The 27,015-nt window shown below is 39.8% G+C and overlaps 1 long non-coding RNA gene across 1 annotated transcript in view; it reads left to right on the forward strand.

Annotated features, from left to right (window-relative positions):
- The window catches only part of LOC118501660, a 145,849-nt gene extending 130,528 nt beyond the window's left edge, over window positions 1–15,321 (forward strand). The window contains exon 3 of the long non-coding RNA XR_004904294.1: window positions 15,188–15,321. This is a non-coding gene — a long non-coding RNA (uncharacterized LOC118501660). The remainder of the gene's footprint in view (window positions 1–15,187) is intronic.
- Window positions 15,322–27,015: the final 11,694 nt, after the last annotated feature.

The raw sequence follows: 27,015 nt of genomic DNA on the forward strand, positions 1-27,015 counted from the left end.
GCAGTAAGCTGACAGTTGTCACAAAGTTGAAAAAGGGGGTGGGAATGGAGAGGAAGCTCTTTTTTTTTTTTTGTAGGAACCAATGGGTCTTTTTTCTAAGAACAAGGGAGGCATTTTGACTCTAAGTGGGAGAGTTTTCAGTTTCTCTAAGGGGATTTCTCAGGTGCATGTTGTTCAACAGAAAATACTATCTAAATGAGATTGTGTGGCTAGTAGACCAGAACTGTTTTTAACTCTATGTTCTGCACTATTAGTATTCAACAAATATGCAGCAATATTCCAACAGTGATAAGTCTAGTACATTCATTATTCCGGTGTCTCCACATTCAAGGTTGCTATTTTGAACATAGATAGTCATGATGGCCAAAGGCAACACTTTAAAAGAGGCATTTGTGTTTGAATCTACATATATATTTTCTTTATACCACCTGTAAAAAGACTTCTGTTATCTTTTGATTTTTCTATTCAGGTTATCTAATATCTTGGAGCTTCGTTACCAGCTTATGTATCACTACTTTTACAGAGATTTTTTATTATTTCTCAAATTCATCCCCATAGAGAAGACAATGACATCCAGAAAGACACTATGACTTTGTCATTCTCTCCACTCAGCAGGCTTCCTTTTATCAAAAAAGAATACACTTTAACTCGAGAAATCTTCCTCAAATTTTTGGTTGTAAATGAGGATTATTAATCAGTTTAACTCACCCACTTATTTACATGATTAGCATGTGACCCAGCTTACCAATCATCATTCTGACCTGTGATTGGCCCCAGGAATCCCCTCCTGATCAACTTAAGCCAATGAGGGTCCTATTTGGAGTTGATGCAGGGACACCCCTGTGACTCTGGTGAAGAAATTCGGAAGGACTGAGCCTGGAAGCTGCTGCCATAAAACTAGCCTCTTTCCATAAGAGGAAGTCAATTGAGGAACTGGAACCAACACATAGAAAGAGATAGAACCAAGATAGGGAGAGCATAGCCTTTGAGTCCCATCTTTGAGATGATTCATTCAGTTCTGCCAGCTGAGGGCCTTCTTTCACTCCTTTGGTAGTTCAGGTTGGATTTCTAATCAACACAGGTCTTAACTGTATGAGGAAGCACATTGCACAATGGCCTGTACAGAATAGTACCTACCATAAGTGGGTAAATTAAAAGGCAACTTTTTCTTTAACAAGTGAATTCTGGAAAGCAGAAAAGGAAATTTTAAATTGGATGACTGTCTGCATTTTATTGTTATTATTAGCACTAATGGTGATATTATGTCAGGTCTTTCGTGTCTTACTGAAATGTCAGTAGACCTAACAGTTGAATCAGTTGAAGTGATTAAAAATATAGACCAATGAGGTCTAATAGAAATACAACTTGAGCCACATAATTTTAAAATCTTCTAGTAGCCACATTAAAAAATTTTTCTTAAATGTTTATTGATTTTAGAAAAAAAGGAAGCAGGAGAGAGGGGGAGAGAGAGAGACAGACAGAGAGAGAGAGAGAGAGAGAGAGAGAGAGAGAGAGAGAGAGAGGGAGAGAGAAACAAAGAAACATTGGTGTGAGAAACAAATTGGTTGCTTCCCAAACACTTCCCAACTTGGGACCAAACCTGCAACCTAGGTATGTACCCTGAATGGGAATCGAACCCCAACCTTTTGGTATATGGTACATATTCCAACTAACTGAGGCACACCAGTCAGTACTAGTAGCCACATTTTCAAAACTAAAAGTAAACAGGTGAAATTAATCTTAATATTCCATTTTATATTATTCAATACATTAAACTTTATAATTTCACCATATAATTAAAATTATTAATGGTTATTTTAACATTCTTTTATTTCTTTTTGTACTAAGTTTTCCAATCCAGTATACATTTTTCACTTATAATACATTTTAGTTTGTACTAGACACAATTCAAGTGCTCCATAACCACATGTGGCTAGAGGCTGCTATATTGGACAATACAATCATGTTCCCTGATTTGGATTCTTATTCTATCCCCTTGGGAAACTGTTTGACTTCTTTGAGCCTTAGTTTCTTCATCTGTAATATGGGGCTTATAATAATTATCCCTTCATCATAGAGTGGATAAAAACATAGATAAGTGGACTGGATGAAGTTCCTGACCACACTGAGCTGTATATTAGTGGGGATTATGAACAATTTACTGTTGTAAATATAGATAAACAGAATAATGTCAAATAGTGCCAAATTTAACAGGTTATTGAGATAGCAAGTAACTATGCTGGGGAAAGAGAGAAAGGGGCTGCTTAGAGAGGGTTATCAAGGTGGACCTCTCTAAGAAAGTGATCAGTTGCCTGTGAGCTCTGTCTACAGTGTAACAGAGCTGGTTACACCACCATGAAAGGTAGGAGGCCAGGATCTATGTTCCAGCAAACCCAAAAATTTTCTGCCAGAAAGAAAACACAAATGAGCATCATGGTAAAGACTCCTGTGTCATAACCCATATGCCAGCAGCCAGTACCAAGTTATTTTCTAAATTTCAATGCAATGAAATGTTGCTGACAGCTGTTTGGGGTCCTATATGCTTTTCTCAGGCAGCCCCTGCATCTGTTCACCCACCTGAAGAGAGAAAACAAACACTTTTGACAGAAGGAGATGTGGGCCTTGGTGGCATGAAAAAAAATCAGAGCAAGATAATTCTAGGCAACTGTAGGGTGGCACAGGTTGGTACAGGTACCCTGGGGCAACCCAACAGATCTTCCCTGGGAGCATAGGTTTTAGGATGGTCTTGAGCTTGTGAGGTCCTGCAGAGACACACTCTCTGGGCGGTGCACCTCAGCTCCTACTGCTGCCAAGTGCCAAATTGTCCTGGCTCAGGGCTGGGCCCATGCCGGCTGTCTTGTTTTTGTTCTCTCTGCCTATTTCTCTTTGAAAGCAAATTGTCTCCCCAGGCTGTTTATGACGTGTCTTAGGCAGCTGGCCTGGCAGCCTCCAGAGTGGTTTTGTGTTTGCCATGCAGGTAAGAGAGCTTGAGAAGATTAGTGGCTTCTCACATCAACAAGGGGTTTAGAAAAGAGTTCAAGCCAAACCTTTACTTAGCGCCTTATACACATTAACAACCCTGAGAGAGGTATTACTACCCACATTTTGCAGTAGAGGAAACTGAGGCTCGAAAAGGTTAAGTCAGTTCCTCAAAGCCACTCAGCAATTAAGTGGTGACCCTAAACTTTGATATTTTCCCTGCTCTGTGCTGAATGGAAAAAGTTTAAGCTGGAGAAAGGGGAAGGACACCAAGTGTCAAGTAGCAATCTGTGAGTTTTTCATACGTAAAAAACTCAGGCAGGAGAAGAGCTTGAACTTGATTCTACCGGGGCTCTAACTTCATATGCCCAGGTCATTGCATATTGCTTTTTCATTTTATTTCCAAGTGTACTCCAAAGACAACAGATAACGTGTGGAAAAGATGCACTTTAAGGGCATAGGGAGTGCATCACTGAGAACGGAATCCAGAGAAAGGGAAGGAAGAATTTGGATCAGCACTGCAAAGCCAGATGCTGAATTCATTAATAGATGCTTTTAGAAGTTTAATTTAGAAGCATAATACTATAAGACTGCAACCAAATTTCAAACAAGAAATAGAAAGTAAAATCAGATTGTGTTATTCATTCTCAAATGGTCGTATTTTCCACCTGTGGCAGTAATTGGAATTTAAGTTTGGTTGCATCATATGCATACATACACCTATGGAAGCCTTGATACCTACCCTTTCTACCCAACTGCATTCCAGCTTACACTGCTTCCTTATCAGATTTCATGCTTTCTTTTTCCTTATCAAGCTTGGTTATCTTTAATCTCCTGGCCACAATTGTCAATGCTTATCTCTCCCCTTCTCCATACTCTGTCCTGTCTTGCCTTCTGTGACATCATATTAACAGTGACTTTGTTATATGCTGCTGCGTAACAAATTAGCCCTGAATTGAGTGGCTTAAAACAACACACATTTCTTATCTCACAATTTTTTAGGGTCAGATACCCAGAAACGGCTTCCATTTCAGGGTCTTTCATAGGCTAAGGTGCCAGTGGGAACTAGGGCAGGATCTGCTTCCAAGCTCAGTTGTTGGTGGCAGGCTGCAGTTCCCATGGGTAGTTGGATGGAAGCCTTCAGCCATCAATGGCTGATTGCTAGAGGCAGCTTTCAGTTTCTTGCTATGTGAGCCCTACATAGGGAGCTTCATAAGAGTAAGGGAGAGAGAAACAGCAGGTCAGAAATCACGATCTCCTGAAACCTAGTTATGGAAGTGATATCACATTACTTTTGCTGTATTCTATTTGTTAGAAGGAAGTCACCAAATCCAGCCCACAATCAAAAGGAGATGGTTGCACGGGGGTATGAATACTAGGAGATGAGGTCATTGGTGGTCATCTGAGAACCTTCCATCACACACAAAAAAAATCCCCTGCAACATCTCTGTTTAGTATCAAACCTGATAAGTTGAATGCCTGGTAAATGATGACTTTGTTTGACATTACATTCTTCGGCTCTCCTACCTGTCCCACTGCCCCTGGGTTTACCACAACAGGATGAAAGAATTATTGTAGCATTACACATAACAAAAATATCCATCCCCCACCCCATTCAGTGCCCATACTTTTTCCAGCACTGGGAAGCCAGAAGTAATCTTTCTAAACCCAAATCTAATCATGTCATCTCCAGCTCTAACCTTTCAATAGGTCCCCAATATCATTAACATGTCCTTATGATATTTTTGGAGGCCCTGCATGTCAGATCCTGATTTTACCCCTGCAACCTCATTTCTCTCCACATCCTCTCTCCTTTCATGTTTTGGCAATATTTACTTACTTTTAGTCTTTTTAACATGCTGTTTTCTCACTCCCCTTTCTAGGCATTTACAAAATATACTCCCTTACTTCAAGCCTTTGCACCCTAAGAAAAGGGGGAATCCCTTCTCTTATCTAGAGCCTCCCATAAGGACAAAGATTATGACTATTAGTTTATCACCCATTTTTAGTACTCAGCACAGTGCATGCTGGCAGATAACAGCCATGGTGAAAGACTGCATCCTATGGAAGATGATAGCAGAGGTTCAGTTTGTCCTGACATCATCCCACAGACAGAGGGGCTATGGTACTTACTGGGTGCAGGATTTGCTTCACAACACCTGCCTCCTGGACTTTATCTCATCCCTAATGACTTCAAAAAGCAGTGACACCATAGTTTCAGGGCACTGCATTTTTAGGGAAGCAAAATGCATTAAAAAAACATTTATATCAAGGGACACATGTGTTCTGAGTGAATAAATGGTTTAAGAGATCCAAATACAGAGAACATCCATCAGTTTCACAAATGACATTAGCCAGCATTCATTAAATGCTTATGTCAAGCACAGTGCTAGGTGGTTCACATGCAATAGTCCCTCGTTTAATGTTTACAACAGTACCATGAGTAGATGTAGTTAGTCTTATTGCATGAGTGAGGAAAATGAGGCTCAGGGAAACACAGTTACTTGTCCACAATCGTACTGATAATAAGTAAGCTGAATTGGGGCAAAATAATGACAATGACAGCTACTGTTAATAATCTTTTACTATGAGCCAACATTTTACCAGTACTCGATCTGAGTTCACTTACTTATGGCTCCTAGCACCCCATTATTATGGCACTATCATTATCCCTAAATTAGAGATGAAGAAACTAAGATTCAGGAAATTTAAGAAAACTCTACCTGATTACACAGCTAGAAAGAGGCAGCACTGAGATTTACTTTTTTTTAGTAAATGCTTTATTGCAGTGATATTTTACCAAATAATTTTATTTTCAAATATGAACTATATCAGTGAATATGTTAAAATTATAAGATGATAACAATAGCCAAGGTTAGCCTTTTTCTTCCCCTAAGAAAAAGGACTATAAATATTCAAGAGGCTTGAAATTATCACTTTAAGAAAAACATGAAATATATGTTACAATGAGTCTTAGGTCTACTTGATAGAGAAATTGAGATTAAGTTATACCAGTTATTAATATGCTACCTACCTACATGTCATTCAAGAAAAAAATGTACATTAATAAATAAAAAGATGAAAATGTTTTTCCTTCCTATTGTCCTGAAAATAATTACTAAAATTCAATCAGGATTTTATTTCTCCCACATAACTTCTCATTTATACCCTGAAGATAATGGCACAAACATTAACTATCCATAACATCATGACCTATTGCTTGTGGCTTTGTAGTATTCTGTCTTGCCCCTCCCCAGCACTGGGATTTGAAGGCAGACCTGCTTGGCGTCCAAGCTTATGCTATTATCACTGCACAAACCAACTACCCAGGCCACTGTACTAACCACAAAGCATGGAAAAAAGTTGTGTCTCAAATGCCAAGATATTTGAGAACTTTTAGGTATTTGCACATAGAAAGACCACAACTCTGGTCTCTAGAAACAATTATACTAGGCTCTCCTCTGAATTCTGGTTAGGTAACTCATCAGGAGATTTTCTCTAGCTTTCATGGCAGACTGAGATAATCAGAATTATCTGGAAGATCCCTAGGATACATATTCTTAAGGGCCATCACAGGCCCAGGTCCAGGGCTTAGGAACCTGATTCCAGAGTTCCTTAAAAATTCCGATGGCCTGACAGATGGGGGCTTCCAGTTTCCTTAAACTCCTGCTCCCTAGAAGAATCTCACCCTCAAGGCCTCCAAGCTAGCCACCTCCCCCTTTATAAACTCTGAAAGTGGGTCTCCATTGCCACCTGGTGATTAGGAATAAGCAAGTTTAGCTTGAAGACTAGCAGGAGGACTTTTCAGACTTCCCATTTTTTTGGCAAGCTTTATCATTTACATACTTTGTCACAAGTTATGTCCTACTGCCTAATTTGTTTGATTTGACCAAAACACATGGTCAAATCATGTGTCAGACACCATTTATAACCTCCTTTTTCTAACATTAAATATAAGATGATGATGACGGTATCTATAACCATTTATGGGGCACCTACTATACACTTTATATAGGTTACCTGTAATGTCTGCAACTCTTACAAGGTTCATTTTATACTCCCCAATTTGCACATAAGGATATCAAATCTCAGCAAAATTAATTAACTTGTACAAACATGTCCATCCAACAAATGGCAGAACCAGGCTGTGAAGCCAGATGATTTTAATCAGAACCCAAGTTCCTTCCAGTCCCCACCAGCTTTGTCATCTCGGGCAAGTACAGTACTTCACCTCTCAATTTCTCTACCTGTGAAAAGAAGGAGTACAAGCACCCAATTCAGTGTTGTTGCTTAGATTAAAAGAAAAGATTCATCTAAAACTCTTAGCACATTAATATCAGATACTACAGTGGGTTTTTTTGTGTACCAGGATTTCTCAAACATGTCTTGGAAATCACTCCTCCCCTCAAAATGAAAAGTTTTAAGTAATTTCAGTGGGTACTGCCAACTCAGTATACCACTCAGTGATTCTCAAAACTTATTATCCTTTTACACTCTGAGAAGTTCCATAGTACAGAATTTAGTTTCACTCTTCCCTAAACTAGAAGATATGTTTACTTAAATCACTTAATTTCCACCTAATATTTTGGTCCTACCAAGAAGGAAAGGAGCCTTTTACGCCTGATTTGGAATGGAATTGCTTTAATAATCTCACCCTCTGCTGGTGCTTGGAAAAGGCCCTATTGAAAGAACAAACCATTAGGAAGTATTTGCTTTGATACTGGCTGCTAATCCCAAGGCCCAGCTTGACACTGTCTCTTAGCAACATCCTGTCCTTTTCCCCTTTTCATTCTTTTGCTTCTAACAGCACTTCCTTTCCTCTGGTTTCTCTTCAGCCTCTGGCTTTCATGGGTGCTTAAGCCTAGTTTACACAGAGAGAAACGGGCAATGAAGGCCCCGTGCACATATTTATGTTAATAGTACTAAGGGGAGAACAGCCAGTTCTGGGGTCTGCTTTCCAACTGTCACATAAATCAGTCAGAAAAGTTACTATGTTCATAAAGACTCTGCCAGAGCAGACCAGCATGTCTTGGCAATGCATGCTCCATTTCCCCTACACCCACCCCACAACCCCTACAACCCCTCCCCATTCCAGCCCCCTTAAATGAGCCTTCCACGCTGTCTCCCTCAGTTGTCCAAAAGAGGGGACAAAGGATTTCACTGGGGCAGAAGATTTCTAAATCAGAAGGGACCTTTGAGATTATCTAGTGCTAAATCAAAGAGAAACTTCTAGTAACTACCTGTCTAGGTTCTTTCCCCAGAGTTTTTGATGCTGTTGTTTGGAGGTGAGGCACAGAAAAAACTTTTAAAACTTCCCAGATGACTAATGCACAATGAGGGTTAGAAGTACTGACAGTCAGAGCCCTCTAAAAAGATAGGACTGGAGAATACAGACGTCCTTTAAGTCATGCAGGGTTAGTGAGAAGGCAGAGTCCTGACACCTAGTTGTATTTTATTCCATGCTATCATGCTGTCACTAAGTCTGGAGTACAGCAGAAGAAAGAAGGCAGTGGTCCTATTAGAGTTGTACATCCACATCCTTTGGAGAGCTTTCTAAACTGGCTCTTACCTCCACCACCACCCTGCCCCCACTCCACCTGGACTCAGCATAACTTAGAGAGCTTTTTTTTTAAAGATTTTATTTATTTATTTTTTAGAGAGGGAGGGGAGGGAGAAAGAGAGAGAGAAAAAAACATCAATGTGTGGTTGCTGGGGGCCGTGGCCTGCAACCCAGGCATGTGCCCTGACTGGGAATCAAACCTGTGATGCTTTGGTTCGCAGCCCGCACTCAATCCATTGAGCTACACCAGCCAGGGCTTGGAGAGCATTTTAAAAAAAGATTGTATTTCTTTATTTTTAGAGAAAGGGAAAGGGATAGAGAAAGAGAGAGAGAGAAACATCAATCTGTTGGAAATGGAACCAGCAACCCTTCCCTTTGTAGGATGGTGCCCAACCAACTGAGTCACAGGGGTCAGGGCTTGAAGAGTTTTTATAACCTTGCTCTCACTATCACCCCCCACTCCCACTCCATCCTGACCAGCTGAATCATAATCTCTTGGTGGAACCCAAGCAGCCATATTTTGAAAAATCTGTGGGAGGCTGTTTCACATGTATCCCAGTCGAAGAACACTGCTAGCCTGATGAAAAGACCATCCATTTTGGACTTAGAAAAACTGGAGTTCAAAGCTACGGTCCATCAAACATTAACAGTGGTTGTTTGGACAAATTATGTGACCTCTCTGAGCCTCACATACTTCGTCTACAATATGGGACTATACTGCTAACTTTCACTCATTCTTCAGTTGTGTAGTTCAAGTCATTTCTCTGTGAAGTCATGGTTGAGCTTCCAGAGGTGCCCTCCTTTTAGTCATGCTCACCAGGAGAGCACCCTAAACTTCCCCTTTATAACATTGACCATGATTCAGTAGCAGGAGGATTAATAAGTGATTTTTGAGTGAATGAATAAATAATTAATAATGATTAACTATTGAGTAATGGATTCCTCACTCTGAGTCTCCACCACCAATAATTAAGATCAATACAATAAAGGACTGAACTGCCTTGTTTACTGCTGTACCCATGGGGCCCAGTGTGCAACTAGCATGCAATAGACTGGTTGAAAAAATGACATACATATGAAACACCTGGAACATAGTAATATGAAACAAATTTTGGCTATTATAAATGTCAGTGAAAGAAACATACAAACTTCTAATGGATTTTTTAAGTTTATTTGAGCTAAACTGACAATTGCCAGGAAGCAAAATCTCAATAGATTGAGAAAATGCTCTGCATAATGGCAGTTTTGCAACTTATTTTATATATTAGACTCAAAGCAGGAAACATAAGGAGGTTACACGAAATCCACTGGTGGTAAATTAAGGGGGTAGGAGAAAGCAAAGTGGGGAAATCTCTGGACTGGATAAAAAGTAAAATGTAGAGACACATACTTCTTTTACATTGGTGGGTACAGGATAGTTAATAATTAAAATTTACAGCACATAAATTTGGTATTTGGGGAAAGAGGTAACAAGGAGAGATTCTGTGTTCTAGTACATGGGTGTGCCCTGAGGGGTCTGGAAAAAGACATCACTCTGACATTTCAAAGGTACTTTATCTTAGATGCAAAAAGACAATAGACAGGCTTACTTGAAGTAAACACTGACCTTTGCCAAGGAAGATACTGGCTTAGAATGTGGCTACCTTCCATGGCTGACTTTTAATTAGAAATTTTTATGTTTAGAACATCCTATATGGTTACTTTCAGTTTGTAGCACCCACTGTGCTGGCCTCCCCTGAACTTGTCAACTCTGATCTTCAGACAGTCCCAGGGTATTGCCCAAGGACACAGCAGGGCTGAGACTTGAACTCAGTCCTCTGGACTGCCAACCTCATTTTTAAATGTTAATCTGCCTTAAGGTTTTCACATTGGGGCTTGGAAAAAAAGGCAAGCTGTCTTTGCCCACAAAAATGAACTAGAAATCCAGCCAGTTCTTGCACACTACCAGCCTCCAATGATGCAATCCATGTGCACACATACACATTTGTAGACCATAATGACTCTTGGAGTGGAATTCCTTGGTTCTTTCTTGAGAATCTTTTAAATCATAAAGTTTTTTAGGGCAGGAGCTATGGTTTTGGCTTCCATAATAAGATAGACCCATAGGAACTCGACCATTTGCTACTGAGAGGCTTGTAGTGGCAATGCTGTCTTGGTCCCAGCACTACTCAAACATACACGTGATGGAATTCAGTACCTGTGATGATTTCTGAACTTCTCCTTTGACCATCATGCTGTGATGTAGGGGAAGTTGACGACTGGCGGGGCACAGAGTGGAAGTGGGATTCACATTCTTGGCTGCTTAAGCACACATTGGCAAAGGGACTATAGAATAAGACTAGGGGTAGGTGTTTCTGGGAATGATTCTGAGTGATCCCTTGTCTCTCTGTCTACATTAGCATGGAAATCAAGATCTTTTCAAATTTTCATTTTAATAGCTTTCATTAAGGTAAAAGCCTCTATGCTCCAAATGTTACACCAAGTGCTTTATAGACATAATCTCATTTAATTCTTTTTACTTTGAGGGGTTGCAGTCAGCATTGTCAATATCTAATAGAGGAGCAAACTGAGGCTGAAAATAATTTGCTAAAGGTCACAAATATAAGTACAAGCCAAGACCCCCACTGGAAGCAGACCTAAAGGATGATTCCAAGGCCTTAATTCATTGAACAAATATTAATTCAGCATTACTATGTGCCAAGTTGTTTTCTAGTTGTAAACAACATATTGTAGTCAAAAGTCCACAAATATTTGTGAAACTTAGGTTCTGTTAGGAGGAGACAAACCATAAATAATAAATCTGAACACTAAATAAATCATATGATCCATTAGGAAGTGATTGTGGGAAAAATAGAGCAGTGCCAAAAGTATGTGGAGTGGACTGGAGCTATGTGTGGAAGGGGGAGGAGTCTGTGATACAGGTTTACAATTTTAAAGGCCTCAGTTATTAGGTCACACGTGAGGAAAGAAGAAAAGACTATATGAAGGTCTAAATTAACTATGTTCATTCTACCTCCCTAAAATGAATGGATGGATGAATGAGTGAGTAGAACTACTATTGATTAAGCAACTGCTATGTGTCAGGTGCTGTGGTAAGTACTATATATACAATTTCTCATTGAATCTTCATAATGACCTCATCAGAATATCATCTTTGTTTTTCATATTTGAAAATTGAGACTCAAAAAGCATAAAACATACTATCCAAAATTATTCAGTGACTAAATAATGGGGTTTGGATTTTAGCTATACTCCTTTAACTCCAAAGCCCCTGATCTTTGACCCTACCACCATACTGAAGGAAAGTGTGGGGCACCTGGTGGATGGGGCAGGGAGGCACAGCATTAAGCTTAACCCTGACTTGAGAGAGAGCTACCCTAAGTCACTCTGCTCAATGTTGGGAGCCACCCTGCCTGGTATCAGAAGCTGTAACCCCTGCCAAGGTTAAGGCTGAAGGAATGACCTTGGACCATAAGCCACCAAGGAGACAAAGGCTTATCTCCCTGGCAGGAGCAACTGCTTCTGCTACTTCATCCATAACTGGCCCCCAATGCTTGGTCGGTTAGCCAATGACGGGTAAGATTCCCCAAGGGGGGAATGATCTAAGACAGGCACGATCACATGGGAGGCCCCCAAGGAAGGACTTTGGGGGCTACAGCAAAAGGGGGTGATGGACCCTCAGCCCTCAGCTTTGACAAAGCCTGAGTCCTCATTGTCTGTGATAAAACCTTCTTATCTCTTGGTTGCCTTAGTTCCCTTGTTCCACCTAAGCCTGAAACAATGACAAGGTGGTGCTGCCCTGTGCTGGAAACGGCAGGTTCCCCGGGTGATCAGGCCTACCTAAGAAAGAATATGTAAAATCCTGTGAAACCTGCTTTGTTTAGAACACTCTCAATCGAATGATAAGAGTCCAGGGAAGAAGTGAGTTTGTTCCTTAAAATTTTACAGCTCTTTGACTCTGATTCAAAATAGGCCCTCAGACTTCCTTGTTACCTATTGTTGGATCCTTACTTCCTGGCAATGAATAATGAGCTTTACCTGAATTCTTATGCAAATGAACTCAATAAAAGCCTGCTCAGGTGGGAGAACAAGGCGCTCTCCCCTAGGGAGGGTGGCCGAAGCATTCTCCACTAGAGAGAGTGGCCATTCCGTCCCTATTTCCCCACAGTACCTGGTTGTCCCTGTGTACATTTTTCTTGTGTTTTGACGAGCCATCCGCAGCGTTCTGTGGTCACTGCCGGTCGGTGATCGAGACAGCTCAGCAGCAGGGCTGCTCTCCCGGTGGTGATGGATGTTCACAACTGGAAGTGCCACAGTCAACCTGTGGCATTCCCTCCAGGCAGCATCTCCCTCATATGTCCTCCTGTTTTTTTTCCCACATGGTTTTGAAATCCATTTCTTTAGTAGTTAGAGTAGACAGATATAGAGAAGCAGTTCCTGAAGAGCTGGATCATTGGTGAATGTCAGAAAATACATGGTTTCTAGAAACTCCCCAGGGAATTGCTCTTTCACACAGAAACAGTGGCACCCTGGCCACTAGAGGTAGGAGGCTAAGCATTTTCCTAGGGTACTTTTGAAGGAACTGATCGTACACTTGACAGAGTCTAGTTCTTGACTCAGCAAGTGTGGCTTTCATGAATGATCTCCCCAAGTCTGACCTCATACCCTCACACCGCAGTTCCTCTTTCCCATGGAGATTAGGATCTCAATGGTCTAAGAGGATTTTACTTGCAGAATGCAGGTCTTTCCATTCTCTAATGTATTTGTCTCATGAGAATAGCAATGCAGTCATGCAAAATGACATTCATTTGGTCTGTAAATGAAATAGGTGGGTCTCTTGAGTGACTTTGGCAATGCAATAATAACCTATTGAGATAGTAATGTATGAATATAAAATGACTGATGTTTGAGTGCTTTGAAATTTAGGAGTACAGTGGAAATACACTTTGGAGATAATGGAGAAGAGGAGAAGGATGATAAAACACTTTTTTCTGGTTGCCCCAGATTTTCATAGCCTCAATCTACCTTGGATCCCAAGCCAACCTAAAAACATAGATTCTGCCCTTTGTACCCACCATACCTACATATATTGAATATTCTTATATAACAATGCCAACTAGTATTTGTTAACATTTTTATGTTTTGAAAGCACTATTCATGGACATTGACTTGTCTAATCTTATTCAAGTGACGAAACAACCCACTTAATAGGCTACAGTGATTTAAATCTGTTTTTGCCAGATATGAGAAAACTGATGATATCAGAAAACTAAGGCAACAGAAATTCAATAACTTGCCAAAGTAGAGCTGGTGAGTGATAAGAGTGTAACTCAAGCCCAGGTGCCATGAGTCAAACTCCTGTATTTCATCCCTGACTAGGAAAAGGATGTTTGGTAGTAGACTCATTCAGAGGAAGAACAGTATGCTCACATTCTACCTGACTCTCATCTTCCTGTGTCTTTGTTTATTCAGGGTCTTTATTCTCTTCTCCCTCTCTCTGTTTCATTAGATTTAAGTATACTCCAGGGTTAAATGTGCAGAATAGCTTCATTACAAGGTGGCCTTGATGCAGGCATTCCAGTGATTCAGGGACCCATGGGTCCATGACCCACTGTGGGTTCTTGGCTTCACACATACAAAATTCAAATATGAGCCAGCATAGAGCCTAAAGTGAAAGTGAGTTTATTAGTGAAGCAGTGAGACAGAGTAGGCACTCTACAGACAGAGCAGCCCCATTTAGTGAAACTTGCTTCCTTTACTGAGGTTCATTTAATCAAGGGATAGGGCATTCAATAAGGGGAAGGAATATTCAGGATTTTTCTGTGAAAGGAATGGAGATGTCTTGGAAGAGACCTTGGAAGAGGCCACTAGCCATTTTATGTCCTTATTTGGGCTTTCCGTTTTTGATCATGGCAGCTGGGGTATGCCATTTAGCATGCTAATATATTACAAGAAGCATATAGTGAGGCTAGCAGTTACCATGAAACTAATTGCCATGTTGGATCAACCTGGTCTCTGCCAGTTTTAAGCAATAAATCTGGTGGGGGATGAGCGGATGGTTTCACTTCCTTGTTGACAGAGTCTGCAGCTTTTATCAATTGCAGCTGTTTTGCCAGTACCCTATCTCAGTCTCACCTACAATGTGATCCTGTGCCAGAGACCCCAGGAGAGACACTGTAATGAGACCTTAGTAAATTACTCTAGACCTCTGAGCTGGCAGCATGCCCTGGTGCCTCATAGGAGGTAAAATTCTCACTAGGAACAGCATCTGGGATGGCATCCCATGACTGTGTAGGCTCACACAGATGGAAAGATGATCCAGGTCACAGAGAGTCAAAGTCAAAACCCTTGTGTGTCAGGGCCCTTCCCAGTGACTCCTTTACATTCATCACACTTTGATGTTTTGGCCTGTCCAGTATCTGTCTCCCCACTGGACTGAACTATGTAGAGCATAAAGATTGTAAGGACTATGTCTGCCTTGCACAGTGTCAGGCATTGGGCAAGCCCTAACAAATATGTGGGGAATAAATAAGTGAATGAATAAATGAAGAATTGATCAAATAATAATAGCTTAATATGTCATTTTTCTAAAACAATACGTGCATTTTGAAAGAAGATTCTAATCAACAATGTGTCTTACCTCATTAGAATTCACATGGAAGGAGTTCCACATGGAAGGTCCATTCTGGAGTGTGATAAGAAGTGCATCTTTTCAGCATTTCTCAAGTGGTACCCCAGCATTTGCCTTGACATTCAATCAATCTCATCATCCAAAACAAGAGTGGTTAGACCTCAAAGAACAGGAACTTTGAGGAAGCTGTGAAAAAAAGCACCTGGGGTTTCATTTCATTTCACTCTGGTTATTCTCTCCTGAATGCTAGGCAAACATGAAGGTCTTGAGTCACAGCCTAGAAGGCCAAGTTCTTATGGGACAATAAAGATCTGAACCAACGGCTGGCCCTGCTGAGTTCATCTGTAATTGGAATTAAGTCCTTCTTTTCATTCTATTCAGAATGAAGAAACTTTCTGGCAGGGAGTCAGGTTTCAAATGGAAATGTCAGCCAAAGGCTCATGAGGCCAAGGTCTGAGCAAACTTGAATCAATGTGTGCTTCGGTTAAAAATTCATATGGAATTTAGTGGTCTGGTGGGCCCATTTGTTAAATACTCCTCATTTGCAAGCACTGGACCAAATCCTGCAAGAAGCTGTGTATAAAATCAATGTCAGAAGCCAATGTGACTTCTATCCAAAGTGAGGGTAATTCAGTAAATGAATGTTAGATGAATGTAAATGAATGTTAGGCATATTAGAGTGATTTTCTTACCTAGCATAAGAGCAGAAAAGAACTTGAACATGTTCTAAGTTCCAATTTAAACTGATCTGTATATGATCCAGTCAAAACTAACCCTATTAATGATAATAACAACAAAAACAATAACCTTTAATGAATATTTGCTATATGCCAGGCTTTATGCTATGCACCTTATATTTAGTGATCAAGTAATCCTCTTGATGATTCCACAAAGTAGATTTTATTATTTGTTCTTTTTCATAATTAAAATAAAGCAGAGAAACAGATGTTTAGAAATATGTGTCAGTTTTTAAGCCAGCAAAGACCAGGACTGAAAACTGGGAAACTTGCCCCCAAATCCCTGCCCTCGGCGTTGGTCAACGACCAGTTGGGTAATGAACCCCACACCCAGAAATATGAACAAGATGCTAACTGCAAGGATAGGTGATATTTCATAGCCTGTACAGCATTTTTCAGAACTCAGACTTCATCTGGGTGGCAAAAATATATAAGTCCCAAAAAGAACTTGATTTTTTCCTTCTAGTTCTGATACAAAGAGAAAGCACTAAGATAATTAACTGGAAAATTCTGTCTCCAAATGCTTTTTTTTTTTTAAAGATTTTATTTTTTATTTATTTATTTTTAGAGAGGGAAGGGAGGGAGGGGGAGAGAGAGAGAGAGAGAGAGAGAGAGAGAAACATTAATGTGCGGTTGCTGGGGGTTATGGCCTGCAACCCAGGAATGTACCCTGGCTGGGAATCGAACCTGGGACACTTTGGTTCCCAGCCCGCGCTCAATCTACTGAGCTACACCAGCCAGGGCTTTCCAAATGCTTTTGCTTTGTACCAATGTACTGTACTGGTTAAGATTCCTCCCCATCCCATGGAATATTGAAGACATGTTTAAATCAGTTCTTTTCACTCTTAGCATTTAAGTAAAGATACAATCAGGGATTGTCTAGGACTCCAACAGCCTTGAAGATCAGAATAAAAAAAACAACATGGCAGTAAAGAGATGCCCTGATGAGGGTTTGGCAGGCCTCACCCATTCAGTAAATGATTTATAACTATACACATACTCTGTGCAGCAGGGTTGAATCAAACCCAAACATAATCAACAGATACCTGAAAAAAATGCCCAACTCTAGTAATATGGATAGAAATACAAATTAAATGACATTTTTCACATAGTTTGGTGAAAATTTCTAACTTTGATAACATCAATCATAGCAACAATAAGGAGAAGCAGGTACTTTTTGCTGACGAAAGCATGAATTGGAACAGCCATCTTGGAAGTATTAAAAATGCACACATATTCATAGGACTGTTCACTGCACCATCATTTGTGCTATCAAAAAACTAGAGATAGCTGAAATGTAATACATACATACCACAGAATGTTATATAGTTCATAAGAGGTATATCTCTATGTACTGACAATACAAAAAATGCTTAATTTAAAATCCCTACAGCATGGTATCATCTAGTGATATTAACACACATGCATAAAATGGATACAAAAAAGGAATAGAAAAAAATGTAAACTCAGAGATAAGATCCATTTTGTATCCATAAAATGGATACAAAAAAGGAATAGAAAAAAATGTAAACTCAGTGCATTGATGGCAGTAGTACTAATCATTGGCACTCATCCATCATTCATTCATTCAACAGATATTTTCAGGAACATTCTGTGTCAAGCACTGATGCCACTTTGTGATTAAAAAAAAACAGACAAAAGTCTTTGCAACCATGACACTTACATTCTGGCATTTTTGTTCTGTTATGTATGTTTATGGAATAAAAATGTATTTATATATAATTTGAGTAATTAAAAGTAAGTAAAAATAAAAGCAAATTTTTAAAAAACACATTTTTATATTAACAAAATGTCAAGTGACTGTTTATTTTGGCTTCTGAGCATCTTTGCGCACAGTCCCAACCATAAATGTTGTATTGGTGACTGCTATGGCTGCTGTAATTCTTCAAACAGTTCCCTTTGGATAGCTGACACAGACATGGGTGCAGTGACAGACTCTCACAGCACAAAGGCTTACACAAATTTCATTAATTTCTTCTATTAACACTTCTTGATAACATCATCAGGCACAAAGTATGTATAAATTCTAATAGATTATACTTACATTCACCAAAATACATGTACAGGAATGGTCTTAGCAGCACATTCAATAACAGCCCCAAACTGGAAACTACCTATGTACTATATTCACACAAAATAATACTCTATGACAATGAAGATCAATGTATTAAAACTATATGCTACAATGTTGATTAATCTCTCCAATGTACTGTTTTTCTAATTTATTTATTTTAATTACACTTTATTGATTATGCTATTACAGTTGTCCCAATTTTTCTAACCTTACCCCCCTCCACCAAGTACCCCTCACTCCCTCAGGCAATCCCAACACCATTGTCATGTCTATGGGTCATGCAGAGGTTCTTCGGTTACTCCATTTCCTATACTGTACTTTATATCCCCATGGCTATTCTGTAGCTACCTATTTGTACTTCTTAATCCCCTCACCTCTTCACATCATTCCCCCACATCTGACAACCATCAAAACGTTCTCCATGTCCATGATTCTGAATCTGTTCTTCTTGTTTGCTTAGTTTGTTTTTTAGATTTAATTCTTGATAGATTTATTGCCATGTTATTGTTTATAGTTTTGATCTTCTTTTTCTTAGATAAGCCCCTTTAACATTTCATACAATAATGGCTTGGTGATAATGAACTCCTTTGGTTTTTTCTTGTCTGGGAAGCTCTTTATTTGCCCTTCGATTCTAAATGATAGCTTTGCTGGGTGGAGCCATCTTGGCTGTAGGTACCTGTTTTTCATGACTTTGAATATTTCTTGCCAATTCTTTCTAGCCTGCAAAGTTCTTTTGATAAATCAGCTAACAGTCTTATGGGAATTACACTGTAGGTAACTAACTACTTTTCTCTTGCTGCTTCTAAGACTCTCTCTTTATCTTTAACTTTTAGCATTTTAATTATGACGTGTCTTGGTGTGGTCCTCTTTGCATTGATCGTGTTTGGGACTCTGTGCTTCCTGGATTTGCACGTCTATTTCCTTCACCAAATTAGGGAAGTTTTCTTTCATTATTTTTTCAAATAGATTTCCAATATCTTGATATTTCTTTTCTCCTTCTGGCACCCCTACGATCTGAATGTTGGTATGTTTGAAGTTGTCCCAGAGGCTCCTAACACCATCCTCATTTTTTTTGGATTATTTTTTCTTCTTGTTCTTATTGATTGTTTCCTTATTTTCCAAATCATTGATTTCATTTTCAGCTTTATCCACTCTACTGTTGTCTCCCTCTAAATTGTTCTTTATTTTAATTAATGTATCCTTAGTTTCTGACTGAATCTTTTTTTATGCTGTTGAGGTTCTCACTAAGTTCCTTGAACATCTTTATAATTAATGTTTTGAACTCTGAATCTGATGGATTGCTTGTCTCCATTTCATTTATTTCTTTTTGGGGAGTTTTGATCTATTCTTTCATTTTGGCCATGTTTCTTTGTCTTCTCATTTTGGCAGCCTCCCTGTGTTTGTTTCTATATATTAGATAGAGCTACTATGACTTCCTGTCTTGGTAGCATGGCCTAAGTAGTAGGTATCCTATAGGATCCAGTGGCATAGCCTCCCCAGTCACCCAGGCTGGGTTTTTGAGGTACACTCTTTGTGTGGGCTGAGTACACCCTCCTCTTGTAGTTGAGACTTGATTGCTGTTGGCAGGTTAATGAGAGGGATTTACCCAGGCCAGTCAGCTGCAAGGACTAGCTGTAACCACTAATCACCAGCTTCTGTCCTCTGTGGAGGATCAGCTGTGCGGGAGCATGGTGGTGGTATTCGTACATGATCTGTAGCTGTTCACTGGGTACACAGGCTCTGGGGTTTCCTGCATGGTACAGGCCAACATCAGCCTCAACCTGTGTTTTGCTCAGGGCTACCCTCCCTGAGCTATAAAACAATCTGAGATGGCTGTTTGTGTTGGATTTGGAGATTCCCAGGTGAAGCTAAGCTTTGAATCTAGGCTGGCTGCTGGTAATGTTGGGCCCATGGCCACATAGCATGGGGTCTCGGGTCTGGAGGCTCACTGAAGCTGGACGTTGCTTGTTTGAGAAGATTTAGGAAGTTGTATAGCATGAGCCAAGACTAACCTTTCATATGGAAAAGCAGCTTGGGTGGGCCTGTAAGTTGGGTGGGATGGAGTCTCAGGGGATCTCCAGGGCTGGGCAGTCTTAGCCAGGTTGATGGAGTCTCAGATATGACACCCATCTGCCAGTTCAGTGGCTTTGTGACTCTGTGGGGGGAGGGTTCAGAGAAGGGACAATGGCCTCTGCCCACCTTTCTATCCCCCAGCTCTTACCTTGATGCTCAACATTTCAGTTTCTTCCTGTATGCCACTGGTGTTTTTCAAGCTTCTACCCCAATGCTGGAGCCCAGGGGGAATGAATCTGAGTAAGTCTGTTGTGGGTTCTGTAAGAGGAACTGCTGGGTACTCCAGAGGTTTCTTCCACAAACTCAGTCCCTGCTAGTTTTTGCAACCAGAAGTTATGGGAACTTATCTTCCTCACACTGGAACACTGGGCTGGGGGCCTTGTGTGGAACTGGGACTTCTCACTCCCAAGATAATCCTCTTGAATTTTATCTACCACACAAGAATGTGGGACCAACCCATTATGCAAATTCACCCCTCCTATCAGTCTGGATGGATGTGGTTTCTTTAATTCTATAGTTGTCACACTTCAATTCAACTAGATTCCTGATGGTTCTCAGTGATGGTTGTTTTATACTTTAGTTGTAATTTTGATGTGGTTGTATGAGGAGGTGAGCCATGTTTACCTATGCTGCCATCTTGACCAGAAGTCTCAAATCCAATGTTGAATGAAGGAAGCCTGGTACAAGAATTCCCTACTGTGTAATTTCATTTACATGACACTCAATAGCAGGAAAAAACAACAAATAATACCAGAAGGCAGGACAATGGTTGTTCTTGGGAGGGAGCAATAGCTAGACTGTATTATGGAGACTTTGGGGAGTGTTAGAGATGTTCAGCTTCTCTGGCTTTATGTGTTGGTTATTGAGTATGGTTAGCTTATTAAAATGTGTTGAGTTTTATGTTATGATGAGTAACTTTTTATATACATATTCTACTTCCATCAATAGTTTACAAAAAAAAAAAACAAAATTAAAACATAAAACCCTAAAAACCAGTCTGTGTTTTTTGAATCTGATCTTTAGCAAGTCACATGCCTTCTCTGGACTTCAGTTTTAGCATTTATAAAATGAGAGAAGAATTTGCTAGCTGATCTGTAAGGGCCCCTCCAGCTGTATGGTTCTGTGTTGCACTTCTTCCATTCCAATTTCTGAAGCAATGGAAAAAATAGAGAATGAGCCTTAGGTAATTTGTTATTAGAATATGTAGAAGGCTTACAATCACATGTGTCCCATTTTCAAGGCATTTGTTGTAAATTAAAGATACAATCAATGAGTCAATGAGCAAGGGAAATTCTGTCTTCCAGGAAAATGCACAGAGTTAATTCTTTCCTCAAGTGCTTATGGGATAAGTGTGAATAGCCAAATACTGCTGCCAAGCCTCTTCTGTCATGCTAATTCATATACCCGAATTCAGTCAGGAAGAGGGAGGGCTGTTCCTGGTAGGAAGGATGCAGAAACCACATGAGACCACTGCTGTTTAAATAGGCACTTCCTTTCTGAGGGGAGTTGGTTCATAATTTTCCTCTTACGGCCACTGGAAGTCCTTGAATGGCAACATCACAGCTTGTACCCATTCACAACAGGAAAGTTTGATATCCACAGACAATATTCACATGAAAGGAGGAAAAGTCCAGTTCTATGTGTCTGCTTCTATAATAGAACCAGGAAAATACTCTCTATAGTGTATGTAGATCATGCTGTATTCTTCACACAAGATGTGAGGCTCTAAGCAGGGAAACTTTTCCTATTACATATAAGCATCCCTAACATTTGCAAGTCAGGGACCACCAAGAAAACAACACTTTAAGGCCCAGACACACTGTGTTAACTCTACCCACCAGGCAAGGTTCTCTGGGAGTGGGAGACAACCTCTGGTGAGTGACCTCTTTCTAGGGGTGTTTTCATGTCTGTTTAGGGATAGCTGGGCCTCACGTGAAGGGTCAGTTCTCACAGGAATGCTCAAGTTAGCAACTGAAAATAGTCAAGCACAAAATCTTATAGGGTCTTAGTTCATCTAGATTGGTTCTTCTTAAATGATCAGAAGTGAAGGACCAGTTTTGTTATTTTCTTTTCTTTTGTTTGGATATTAATTCTAATCAGTCACTGGTCAATATAGTTTAAAATGCAATAAATCAAAATGACTAAAATAGGCAAAATAGAAGCCCTAATTTGTTACTACAATTATCTGTCAAGTGGCTATAAATATTTGTAACTACTTCTTGATCTTGGTAGGGGCTGGTCAAATAGATTTATTGATGAAAACTTGTTTAGTGATATGCAATGTCTACACATATCCCACATATCCATTGTGAGCCAGTGGTGGTCTGTGGATTTTAGGAACATTTTTGCTTGGACACTTTCTCACTCTCCCAAGACACTCTACTTTGGGATATGGACAAAAAGGAGGTACACACTAAACCCAACCAGCACAGGGGAGGCCTATGTGATGGCCTTACAAACTCAGAGACCTGAAGTAACACATAGGATGGTCTGAAATTACAAACATTCTAACTAAAAGCAAATCATGGAAGGCAGTCATGTCCTAGGCTAGAATCTTGCCTGACAAAAGTCAGTTTTTACCTTAACCTAGCCTGCCTATTGTCTTTTTGCACCTATAATAACTTATGTTTGGAATATCAAATTTCCTCTTTCCAGACCCCTCAAAGCACAGTACTGCACCAGAGGGAGCCCACAAATCCCCTCATTGTTATTGTTATCATCTCAACTGTCGACTGTTAACTATCCTATACCCATATGTGTAACAAAAAGTATATGTTTATCATTTTACTTTTTATCCAATCCTAGAGGTCCCTCCCCTTTTGCTTTCCCTTGCCTCTTTAATCTATCACCAGTAGATTTCATGTAATCCATTTATATCTTCTCTTTCAATTGTAATGTGTACAATAAGGTGCAAAACTGCCATTCTCTGGAGCGCTTCTTAATTTATTGAGGTTTTGCTTCCTGTCAATTGTTATCAGTTTGGCTCAAATAAACTAAAAAATTCCTACAGGTTTGGATGTTTCTTACATTGACAGGGTATAAATAGAGCTAACACAAAGTTCAATATAGTGGAAGGGACCAGGACCAGGAAACAGAGTATTGTGGTGATGATGGAAACTCAAGAAAGGATTGGATGGGAGAACAGGTAGGAAAGTAGGTTTCTCACAGATATCAACATTTTAGTGAGGAAGTGATTTTTAGTGCTGATGGTAGGAAACTTCTTTTTTCATAACAGTAAGACCAAGGAATGTGACAGTAAAGTGCTTTTTCTCTCTGGTGGACTTCAGGCTGATAGGTCCTGCTACAGATATGAAACTGGAAAAGTCAGCATTAATGCTGCCTGTCACTACCAGAACCAGTTAGTAGAGAAAAGGATTGAATCTTTGTGGGTGCTTTAATCAAATGGTCAGTGATCTGAGAAGATGGTGGGTTATGTGCCCTAAAAAACCATCTTAACATCACATCTCAAACCAACATTTTTATAAGGAGGAGAAAGGGTTGGTAAGGGGTTTGGAAAACAGGTTAATTGGGTAAGAGTTGCAGTCTGGGACAATTTTCTTATTACTACTTTATCTGTTGATCAACAACTCAGTTACCAACTCCATTGCTTGCAGACTCCTTGGAGCACATAGGTTGATTTGCTTGTGGTCTGACCTCTTCGAGTCACATAGGTCATGCATTCCAGTTCCTGGAATAACAGCTTTCCACATCCATCAGTTACTTAAACCCATCAGCTAAGGCTAAGATCTTTAACTCTTAAGTACCCTGATCAGATATGCTTGCTGATTCATTAGAGAATTCTGATTTAGGTTTGAGCATCCCCTTTGTCAGGGAAGAGGTGAGGAAATATGCACAAAATAGTGACTCCAGAACCAAATTATATCAATGGATGCCAATCAGGAACAAAGAGATCTAGAAATTTCCCTCTTTTTCTGGGACCCCTTTTCATTTCTACACCATCTACAGTCCCAACTCACCTATTTGCCTTACCCATCCTCCCTTCTCTTGATACAGAAGACTCTTGAATTTTGATCTCTCTTCAGATGGATTTAAGCATTAGTTCTACCAGTTTCTCAAGTTAGGCCTTTTCCATCAATAAACCTTTCCTTATGCCAAATCTCAGATCCATTGGATATTAGCCTTTCTTTTGAAGCACTGGGAACACAAACCTTGTGCCTATAACAGGGACATCAGTAAATAACCAGACTAATTATGTAGAAGGTGGCACAGAAGTCTCTGCTCATTGTGTTTAGTCAATCTTGGGTCTAACCAACAAATTGGTACCACATGAGATATTAAAATTCTCATTCAGATCAACCTGGGCATACTGGGCAGGTAAAGCATAATTCTTCCCCATGTTTCCTACTCACAAATTGCAGGTAGAAACCAATTTTTTACAAATCAATTTTCCTGTTTCACTAGATACCAAATACAAGAACTCATATTGATATAATTACAGTAAATGATTTTTGAAAACAAGTTTAGAATTAGGGATAATTACAGCAAAATGTTAGAAGAAAGGTTGTAAAACAATTTATTTAAAGTTACAGAATAATTTCTCACTGCAGCAAGCCAACCATTCCTTCATTGTTTTGGTATTTTGGAAAAGAGACAGATTTAAGTAGGTAAGACAAGAGACTGAAACTCTGCGAGCATTTTAGTTTCTAGTCCTAGACAGCTGCTAGGTGATACCACCCCTTGTGGAAACAGCCATGCATGGAGGGAATGGCAGATGAAAACTGAGCAAACTTAATATGGAGTATGTAAATTTGCTTTCTCAGTCTCTTTCAATTCTTTTTGGAGACAGACACACCTAAAAGTGAAGTTACATGTGTGGATGTTTATATGAAGCATAAAGGATACAAGAAAGGGTACTGAGACATGAAACTGGAGGAAGGCAAACATGTTAAGATTCAGATCATGTTGTTGCCCCAATTCAGTCTTTAAAGAAATGGCGACAAGGGCCATTCAACTCACCTTCCTTCAAAGAAATTGTCAACATAAGAAATATCCAAACCTGTATGAATTTTGATGAGTTTATTGGAGCCAAACTGACAATGATTGCCAGGAAGCAAAGCCTCAATGGATTGAGAAGATGCTCTGGAAAATGTCAGTTTCACCACTTATTTTATACATCAAAATCAAAGGGGAAGTTGGAAGGGGGTTATATGAAATTCATTGGTGTTAGATTAGGGAGGTGAGAGAAAGAAAAGCAGGGAAACCTCTGGGATTGTGTAAAAATCAAAATGATAGACACATATTTCTTTTACATAGGTGGTTAACAGCCAACAATTAACATGATAACAATAATGATGAGGGTATTTGTGGTCTCTGGTGTGGTGGCTGTGTTTTGCATCCAGAAAAAGGGAAATTACTGTGTTATTGCAAGGCCTATCAGTTATATTATCCTACAGGCAAAAAGACAAGAGGACAGGATCAATTAAGGTAAAGATTGATCTTTGTTAGGGAAAAATACTGCTTTAGGACTTGATTATCGGTCAGGAGCAACTTTAGTTTAAAAGTTTTAATTTCAGACCATCTCCTGTGATTAATTTTAGGCCTTTTGAATTTTTAAGGCCATAACACAAGCCACCCCTGAGCTTGTCAGGTTTACTATGTGGCCCTTTTTTAGTCAACAAAATAGAGTTTGATATGAGCAAAGGAAGTGCCAAAAAAATGCCAATGTCTGTCACACTAACATCTTTCTTAAGGCTGAACATGGATGTTGAGAATACAAACTTTTGGCTGCAGTGACCATAGACAGATAGTCTTGAGGGTTTGATATTAGGTTCTTCAGGGAGGAACTAAGGGAAATCTGAGAGGAGATCAAATTGGACACTAATTAGAAAATGTAGTTACACCCGAGTTTTACTTGAAGCAAGTGGCAGAGTCAACTTTCTCATGGCACCTGAGGTGAACTCAGAAAAATAGAAATCCTAAAACCACATTTGGAAATGATTTCACTGGAGGCAAAGATAGCAACCTGGAGGAAGGAAGAGGGCAACAGACAAACCAGAGTGCGATTTTGAAAGCCAGGGGACATGGCAGGAACAAATAGAAGAATGAGCTACTTTCTTGCCTCAGACAAAATAGCCTTCAAAGGCCACCTTCCTCTTCTCTGGTGGAGTGAAGTTGCTTAGAATTACTACCAAAGCATTGTACAAATTTAAAACTCTCCTTTCTGGGTTTATAATTTTCATATAGGCAGCTTCCTTTGCAAACTTAAGTAATGTATGTAAGATGATGCTCCTTTGGGGGTTGTAAAGACAGTCTAAGGACAAGTCACTTCAGAGGAACAAACTTCACAGCAGGGAGATCATTTCCATTCATAATGCTCTTACCCCTGAATCTTTCATTGTTCCACTCTCACCCAGTTGTGTCATTAGTTTACTGACCTCTCGGGCATCATTGTTTACAAATCAAACACAAACAGTGAACTAGCTTTCAATTTATCTTTTCCTGGATAATAGCTTCTCTCCCCCACTTCCCCCCACAGAAGGGTTAGGCCCATGTGAGTGATGAATTACTCCAAGAGTCTGACAGTCCCAAAGAGAGTAAAAATAACTAGTCGATTACCAATAGGGAACAAATTGGCCACTTGAGAATTCAGTGGCTAGAATGACAAATGAAAATCCTCATCAAGAGACTAGACTTTCTGATTAGTTCAAGTGCTGATGACCACTTTCCGTGCCTCTCCCTCTCTGCCAGGTGATGATTTACGTCTAATTGGACATCATTTTGTATTTGGGGCAGACATTTCTGGAAGGGTGTTTGGAAAACTTTGAAGTACTTAATTATAACCAGGAGGCATTTAGGGGCTGAGCAGTGAAATGGAAGATGCTCTGTCTTGAGCTGTAGAATATTCATTTATAGAAGGAACCCATGTCTGGGTGATTTGGTCTGATTTTTCATTCCATCACCCCATATGGCAGCCTTCCAA

This window comes from Phyllostomus discolor, chromosome 7, assembly GCF_004126475.2.
Source record: "Phyllostomus discolor isolate MPI-MPIP mPhyDis1 chromosome 7, mPhyDis1.pri.v3, whole genome shotgun sequence".
Classification (NCBI taxonomy): domain Eukaryota; kingdom Metazoa; phylum Chordata; class Mammalia; order Chiroptera; family Phyllostomidae; genus Phyllostomus; species Phyllostomus discolor.